Raw genomic sequence first — 9,519 nt, forward strand, 5'->3', positions numbered from 1 at the left:
GGTGGAGATCAACCTACATGTTGAAGGGGAGATCAACCTACATGTTGAAGGGGTGGAGATCAACCTACATGTTGAAGGGGAAGATCAACCTACATGTTGATTCTGGGGGAAGATTAACCTACATGTTGATTCTGGTAGTGTTAGTCCAATATGGTGAATCTGGTAGTGTTGCCAATATGGTGTATCTGGTAGTTTTAGTGCCAAAACCTACGATATAAGACTGTCTGGACATGAGACAAGCACACAGCGATCATACGTGGCAGATACCCAACCCCACAGTGGATGAACTTTGCAAGGAATTAATGGGTTTACTGTCACGTTCAGTAAACTGGATCTTAAATGGGGGCTTAAATCATCAACCGAACCCCATGACATAACGGGTTTGCAGATAATGGGACATACAGAAATAAAAGACTTTGGAGTTCCATCGGAGAGGAACGATCAACCTCGCAACAGCAACTGGCATCGAGGGGTTTGGAGAACATATCGGATGATATCATGTTGAAGGAGAGCCGTGACCAGCAGAGCTAAAATGCTGTCCTCAATAGGCTGACTGTCCTCAATAGGCTGACTGTCCTCAATAGGCTGACTGTCCTCAACAGGCTGACTGTCCTCAATAGGCTGACTGTTCTCAATAGGCTGGTTTTAAATGATCAACAGCTGAAACATGTTGACTGGTGAGATCAACCTACATGTTGCAAGTGGAGGTTGACTGTCCTCACATGGTTGAGTCCTCAGAGTGGAGAGCAGACTGGAGAGCAGTTGAAGGGGTGGAGAGATCAAGTGGAGGCTGACATGTGAGCAGGTGGAGAGCAGAGTGGAGACATGCAGAGTGGAAGCAGAGTGGTGATCTGAGCAGAGTGGAGAGCAGAGTGGTGAGCAGAGGGAGAGCAGAGTGGTGAGCAGAGTGGAGAGCAGAGTGGAGAGCAGAGTGGAGAGCAGAGTGGAGAGCAGAGTGGAGAGCAGAGTGGTGAGCAGATGGAGAGCAGAGTGGAGAGCAGAGTGGAGAGCAGAGTGGAGAGCAGAGTGGTGAGCAGAGTGGTGAGCAGAGTGGTGAGCAGAGTGGTGAGCAGAGTGGTGAGCAGAGTGGAGAGCAGAGTGGAGAGCAGAGTGGAGAGCAAGTGGAGAGCACATGGAGAGCAGTGGTGAGCAGAGTGGAGAGCAGGTGGTGAGCAGAGTGGAGAGCAGAGTGGAGAGCAGAGTGGAGAGCAGAGTGTTGAGCAGAGTGGTGAGCAGAGTGGTGAGCAGAGTGGAGAGCAGAGATGAGCCTGAGACGACATCAGAGGTTTGTGTCTTTCTAGCTCCCACTTCGGACCAGGAAACAGTTGAAGAAGAAGAAGGCATTTCAGTCATTTTAAAGAGGAACTGTCTGAAGCCGTCGACACTCTGCATACTTTGACAAAGACACTCCCACAAAAAGTACCAGCAGACGCAGGACCAGTGGGCCTATAGGAGCTGTGATCCTGCAAGAACAACACAGAGAAATAGTTCCAGTCTGTTATGTGAGCAGGAGTCTGAACGCAGATATTCACAAAGTGAGCATCAGGCCCCTTTGTGTTGGTTTGGCCTTGTGAAAGGCTTCAGCCATATGTATACGGCAGGGAGTTTGATCCAGTGACTGATCATAAGGCGTTAGACTCTAAGGGGTGTCAAACTCATTTGGGTGGGCCACATACGGCCTAGGGAGATGTCAAGTGGGGGACCATTAAAATTATACCATACTCTGCTATAAATAACCAAAATACATGTCTTTCCTTTGTTTTGGTGTAAAGGCACAAGAACATTAGGAAAATATTGAAATTTAATGAACTATCCTTTTACAAAACATTTCATGACCTCATATTTCCTTAGACAAATGTGCAATTTACTTTTATCATTCACAAATATGCATTGCAACTGTCCCACTGATTGTACAAAGGCACAATACTTTAATTGGTACTGAAAAATATAGTAATGCACTTTAAGATTAAATGAGACTTTTAAAGAAAGGACTTACACATACGCATATAAAATCTAAATGTAATCCCTGACCCCCTTACAAACTAAGGAGAGTGATTTTAAATGTGTAATGAAGAAAGTGGCCTGTCCTTAAATCTGTAAACTTCATACAGAAACATACATACACATGATCATACTGAAAATTTATGGAGTTGTATGAACAGTAGAATTCCATCACACAACTTTTGTTTTGAAGCTGCTGACTAACCACATTTTTTAAATCACCACAGTAAGGATTCATCTTCACAGAGCTGTATTCTTTCAATGCAAACAGTATCTAAGGCAGCATTTTAAAGGTGAGTCTAGTCTGGACTTGTATTTGTACCTGAAACTTGGCAGGCTGTACAAGTGCATCAACACCAGGTGTCATATCCTGACTAGCTGTCACTTTCAGAATGTCATTTAAGTGCTTGTTTGTGAGCCTTGAACGCATTTTTTGTTTTATTGATATTCATCACTGAGAAAATTTGTTCACAAAGGTAGGTTGTCCCAAACATGCACAAAATTTTAGCAGCCAGGGATGTTAATTTGGGGTACCCTGGTAGTAGCATACTGATAAAATCTGTCCAGACCTACAGAGGCAGATTTGCCCTTCAAATCTGCAGCAGACTGCAAATCAATTAGCTGAGCTGAAGAGGCAGATCAGAAGCTTTAACTGTGAAAGGTGAGCGAAAAACTGAAAATTCTGTCTCAAGTTCACCAAATACCTGAAAACGTTTCTCAAACTCCCGCAGTAGTCCTGCAATTTTGTCTTTGTAGTTTCATGTCCCATCAGGTCTGGTCACAGGACATCTCTCAGACAGGGGAAAGAGCAGTTGATTTGCCAGTTGCATCTCCCACAAAGTCAGCTTCAACTTAAATGCATGTATGTTGTCAGAAAACTGTGTGACAACTTTTTTGCGGCCTTGCAACATTTTGTTCAGATTGTTCAAGTGTTCAGTAATATCAACCAAGAATGCAAGGTCCCAGCCATTCCTGAGATTGTAATTCCAACACCGGTTTTCCTTTTTCTCCATGAACTGTCCGAGCTAGATGAAATCCTCAGCACAAGCTCGGCTTAACCATCTCACTTCAGTGTGGTATGGCAGGCTGTGGGTAATGTTGCTGAGCTGAGAAGTTTGTCCTGACGATGGTTCAGACCTCTGGACCGGATGAAATTTACAGTGCGTCCTCATGACGTGGTCCATTTTTGACTTGCAACACAATGCCTCCTGGTGCAAAATACAGTGAAATGTCCAGAAACCATCTCCTCCATTAAGGGCTTGTACTGTCTTTGAACTTTGTGACACCTGCTTTCTTTGACCATGGATGGCGCGCCGTCTGTAGCCAGGCACAGCGGGACCAGTCCACTCCAACTCTGTCCAATGCAGCAACGACAGGAAAATGTGCTGTTGTGGTGTCCATCATTGGCACCAACTCAAGAAACTCTTCAGTAACATGTCAATGTCTCATCAACTCCTCGAATAAATATGGCCAGTTGGGCCAGTCTGTGATGTCAGTGTCTCGTCAATTGCCACGGAAAATGCATAAATGAGACTCTCTGCAGTGTCTAAATCTGATAGTTCCGAAATCCAGTGACTGCAATAGCAGAGGATATTGGGAGAGCTTGTGGCTCTGACAACAAGTTCAGCCGCCTTCATCATGCATGAGACAAACAATCGGAATACGACTTTGATGCTAATGCATTTCGCTAGCAATTAGGTACTGGCTTTTAGGCTTCACTGACTTCTCGGCTCTGGATGAAAGTTGACTGCTGTTTCCTCAGAGCCAGCATTCGTTAATCAGTCAGTTGTTTGCAAGAGATATTTTTGCTGTGATGAGCAGAGTGGAATATTATATTCCTTCAATAACGAAACTTGTTGCAAACACACCAAGCACAAAGGTTTTCCGTGCATCTCTGTAAATAAATAGGACGTGGTCCATTTTTCTTTGAAAAGACATGCCATCTACTTTTCTCCGTTTGGATAACGACATTTTGGAAATGGGCTCTGTAGGAGCTGTAGAGACCAAGGTATTGCAAGAACAAGCAGCAGAGAAATGCTGTTTTCAGTCTGGTCAGTGATGAGACATGTCTTCCTGATGGAAAGGCCTTAGATAATCCTGAAGTGCAGCGAATTAAAAATATGAATTCCACTTTTATGCAGGCCTTTCAAATTATCTGCAGAGTGGGTGTTTGAGGGACATGCACCCCTCTAAGGGTTAGAGGCTATTGACAGTCCTCGCTCAAAGCGCTCCTATCAAACGGTGGGGTGCTGAGACTCCAACAATATGACTGTTGTGTTGACCACATATCAGGGGGGACAACATGGCTGACCCTCTGTCTCGTCTAATTGAAGAGACTGACTGGTGAAACCACACACACACATGAGACATGCACACACACACACACACACACACACACAAACACACACACACACACACACACACACACACACACACACACAGACATGCCAGGCACACACACACACAGACACACAAAGCAGAGGAGAGCGTGAGATTTGTGGCTGTGAAACCATCTCCAAATGCAATGAGACCACAAGGGAAGTGGAGGAAGCATCAGCTACAGACAAAGAGCCAAGAGAGCTGAGAAATGCTCTGCAGAGTGGGTGTTATGAGACATGCCAGGCCTGAGAAATGCTCTGCAGAGTGGGTGTTATGAGACATGCCAGGCCTGAGAAATGCTCTGCAGAGTGGGTGTTATGAGACATGCCAGGCCTGAGAAATGCTCTGCAGAGTGGGTGTTATGAGACATGCCAGGCCTGAGAAATGCTCTGCAGAGTGGGTGTTATGAGACATGCCAGGCCTGAGAAATGCTCTGCAGAGTGGGTGTTATGAGACATGCCAGGCCTGAGAAATGCTCTGCAGAGTGGGTGTTATGAGACATGCCAGGCCTGTAGAAAATGAACTGTGTATAATCCGACAGTCCTAAGGGGAACAGGCATTGTTTTGCCACGTGGGCTTTGTGTGACGGCTGTAGCCTTAGATAACCAGGGACATGTGGGTATTGTAGTCACAAAACTACATGTCATGAGTAAAGCACAGTGGCCAGACATTGTAGTCACAAAACTACATGTCATGGATAAACACGATGGCCAGACATTGTAGTCACAAAACTACATGTCATGAGTAAAGCACAGTGGCCAGACATTGTAGTCACAAAACTACATGTCATGGATAAACACGATGGCCAGACATTGTAGTCACAAAACTACATGTCATGGATAAAAGATGGCCAGACATTGTACAAGGCTGCAGAGAGACACGTCAAGTCCTGCCTTTGTTGTCAGATTGTAGCACGACCAGACGTGCCAGAACCTCTGATACCCACAGAGTTACCTGAAGGGCCGTGGCAGGACGTCACCAACTGACCTATTGGGTCCACGACCAACAGGACACTCAGAACTAGTAGTTGTAGACGATTACAGCAGATGTTATGAATATGATCTCATGCAATCTACTACCACAGAAAAAAAGTTGATTGATAGTCTGGAGACTATTTTCAGTCGTCATGGTCTCCCACGAACAATCCCATCTGATTGTGGCCCACAGTACATGACCTCCCAGTTCCAGAACTTCTGCCGGGAAAATGATGCTGAGCAGAAAAAGGGAAATCCAAGAGCTATGCGGACAACCGTCGCAGAGCTGAACACTCTGACATGGACATCGGAGACCAGGTTCTGAGCTGAACACTCTGACATGAACATCGGAGACAAGTTCACAACGACCTTCAACACTGTGATCATAGAGAGGGAAACCAATGTGGTTGTTCCATCGCCAACTGGAGCCAGGTGTTCCAGCAATACAACATTCGTGAAGAGCTATAGAGTTGAGGAGCCAAATCCGCAACCAAAGGACAGAGACTTCGGAAACAGAGGCCTACTCTGAGACATTACATAGAGTCCAAACCAGAGACTGACAGAGACTGCGGAAACAGAGGCCTACTCTGAGACATTACATAGAGTCCAAACCAGAGACTGACAGAGACTGACAGAGACTCGGAAACAGAGGCCTACTCTGAGACATTACATAGAGTCCAAACCAGAGACTGACAGAGACTTCTGAGAGAGGCCTGAACACTCTGAGACATGGACATCATAGAGTCCAAACCAGAGACTGACAGAGACTGACAGAGACTGAGGAAACAGAGGCCTACTCTGAGACATTACATAGAGTCCAAACCAGAGACTGACAGAGACTGACAGAGACTGAGGAAACAGAGGCCTACTCTGAGACATTACATAGAGTCCAAACCAGAGACTGACAGAGACTGACAGAAACTGACAGAGACTGCAGAAACAGAGCCTACTCTGAGACATTACATAGAGTCCAAACCTCTGAGACAGAGACAAACAGAGACTGACAGAGACTGCAGAAACAGAGGCCTACTCTGAGACATTACATAGAGTCCAAACCAGAGACTGACAGAGACTGACAGAGACTGCGGAAACAGAGGCCTACTCTGAGACATTACATAGAGTCCAAACCAGAGACTGACAGAGACTGCGGAAACAGAGGCCTACTCTGAGACATTACATAGAGTCCAAACCAGAGACTGACAGAGACTGACAGAGACTGCGGAAACAGAGGCCTACTCTGAGACATTACATAGAGTCCAAACCAGAGACTGACAGAGACTGACAGAGACTGAGGAAACAGAGGCCTACTCTGAGACATTACATAGAGTCCAAACCAGAGACTGACAGAGACTGACAGAGACTGAGGAAACAGAGGCCTACTCTGAGACATTACATAGAGTCCAAACCAGAGACTGACAGAGACTGCGGAAACAGAGGCCTACTCTGAGACATTACATAGAGTCCAAACCAGAGACTGACAGAGAAAGTGGAACAGAGTCCTACTCTGAGACATTACATAGAGTCCAAACCAGAGACTGACAGAGACTGAGGAAACAGAGTCCTACTCTGAGACATTACATAGAGTCCAAACCAGAGACTGACAGAGACTGAAACAGAGGCCTACTCTGAGACATTACATAGAGTCCAAACCAGAGACTGACAGAGACTGCGGAAACAGAGGCCTACTCTGAGACATTACATAGAGTCCAAACCAGAGACTGACAGAGAAAGTGGAACAGAGTCCTACTCTGAGACATTACATAGAGTCCAAACCAGAGACTGACAGAGAAAGTGGAACAGAGTCCTACTCTGAGACATTACATAGAGTCCAAACCAGAGACTGACAGAGACTGACAGAGACTGCGGAAACAGAGGCCTACTCTGAGACATTACATAGAGTCCAAACCAGAGACTGACAGAGACTGCGGAAACAGAGGCCTACTCTGAGACATTACATAGAGTCCAAACCAGAGACTGACAGAGACTGCGGAAACAGAGTCCTACTCTGAGACATTACATAGAGTCCAAACCAGAGACTGACAGAGACTGCGGAAACAGAGTCCTACTCTGAGACATTACATAGAGTCCAAACCAGAGACCATATGTGCGGGATCACCACAAAGACCACGGACACCCAAGCTAGTCAGGCCTCACAGACTAATTAAACTGCCACAGAAGTTAACGGACTTAGTCATTTAAATAATTATCCTGTACTGTAAGGGGTAAAGAAAACAAGCAATAAACTGGAAAAAATGACAAGCACAAAGGACTAATGTGAAGACTGAATGTTTGAATTATGTTGTGAAAAAGGTGCAAAAATGTTTTGTTACAGTAAGAAAATAATAATAATACTGTTTTGTTTTTGTTTTTCTAAGAAGTAGACTTAAAAAGGAAAATTCATTAGGAGAACAGAAATAAGACATTGAACAGAATTCAGTTGTTTATTGGTAACACAACTGTTGCTATACAGGTAAAGAATGAGTTTTGTAGTGTACGGTCGTAGCCAAAGGTTTTGAGAATGACACAAATATTAATTTCCACAACGTTTGCTGCTTCAGTGTCTTTTAGATATTTGTTGTCAGATGTTACTATGGAATACTGAAGTATAATTACAAGAATTTCTCAAGTGTCAAAGGCTTTTATTGACAATTACATGAAGTTGATGCAAAGAGTCAAAATTTGCAGTGTTGACCCTTCTTTTTTTCTTTTTTTTTCTTTTTCAAGAACTCTGCAATCTGCCCTGGCATGCTGTCAATGAACTTCTAGGCCACATCCTGACTGATGGCAGCCCATTCTTGCATAATCAATGCTTGGAGTTTGTCAGAATTTGTGGGGTTTTGTTTGTCCACCCGCCTCTTGAGGATTGACCAAGTTCTCAATGGGATTAAGGTCTCAGGAGTTTCCTGGCCATCGACCCAAAATATTGATGTTTTGTTCCCCGAGCCACTTAGTTATCACTTTTGCCTTATGGCAAGGTGCTCCATCATGCTGACAAGGTATTGTTCATCACCAAACTGTTCCTGGATGGTTGGGAGAAGTTGCTCTCGGAGGATGTGTTGGTACCATTCTTTATTCATGGCTGTGTTCTTAGGCAAAATTGTGAGTGAGCCCACTCCCTTGGCTGAGAAGCAACCCCACACATGAAGGGCCTCAGGATGCTTTACTGTTGGCATGACACAGGACTGATGGTAGCGCTAACATTGTCTTCTCCGGACAAGCTTTTTTCCAGATGCCCCAAACAATCGGAAAGGGGATTCATCAGAGAAAATGACTTTACCCCAGTCCTCAGCAGTCCAATCCCTGTACCTTTTGCAGAATATCAGTCTGTCCCTGATGTTTTTCCTGGAGAGAAGTGGCTTCTTTGCTGCCCTTCTTGACACCAGGCCAACCTCCAAAAGTCTTTGCCTCACTGTGCGTGCAGATGCAATCACACTTGCCTGCTGCCATTCCTGATCCCGCTTCAGCCCCGATCCCGCTGCTGAATCAACTTTAGGAGACGGTCCTGGCGCTTGCTGGACTTTCTTGGGGGCCCTGAAGCCTTCTTCATAACAATTGTACCTCGTTGACGTTCTTGCCTGTGAGGCCCTTTTTGTGCACAGCAATGATGACGGCATTTGTTTCCTTGCAGGTAACCATGGCTGACAGAGGAAGAACAATTATTCCAAGCACCACCCTCCTTTTGAAGCTTCCAGTCTGTTATTCAAACTCCATCAGCATTGCAGAGTGATCTCCAGCCTTGTCTTCGTCAACACTCACACCTGTGTTAACGAGAGAATCACTGACTGACGTGATGTCAGCTGGTCCTTTTGTGGCAGGGCTGAAATGCAGTGGAATTTTTTTTTGGGGGGGGTTCAGTTAATTTGCATGGCAAAGAGGGACTTTGCAATTAATTTCAGTTTATCTGATCACACTTCAGAACATTCTGGAGTATATGCAAATTTCCATCATACAAACTGAGGCAGCAGACTTTGTGAAAATTGATATTTGTGTCATTCTCAAAACTTTTGGCCACGACTGTATGTCAGAGAGCCCCAGCATCATCCGGGTTAGGGTTTGGCCCGGGGTAGGCCATCATTATAAATAAGAATTTGTTCTTAACTGACTTGCCTAGTTAAATAAAATACTTTAAAAAAAATGTCAGGTTGACGTTAAAGTTTATGTCCAA

This window comes from Oncorhynchus gorbuscha, linkage group LG18 (assembly GCF_021184085.1).
Source record: "Oncorhynchus gorbuscha isolate QuinsamMale2020 ecotype Even-year linkage group LG18, OgorEven_v1.0, whole genome shotgun sequence".
Taxonomy (NCBI): Eukaryota; Metazoa; Chordata; class Actinopteri; order Salmoniformes; family Salmonidae; genus Oncorhynchus; species Oncorhynchus gorbuscha.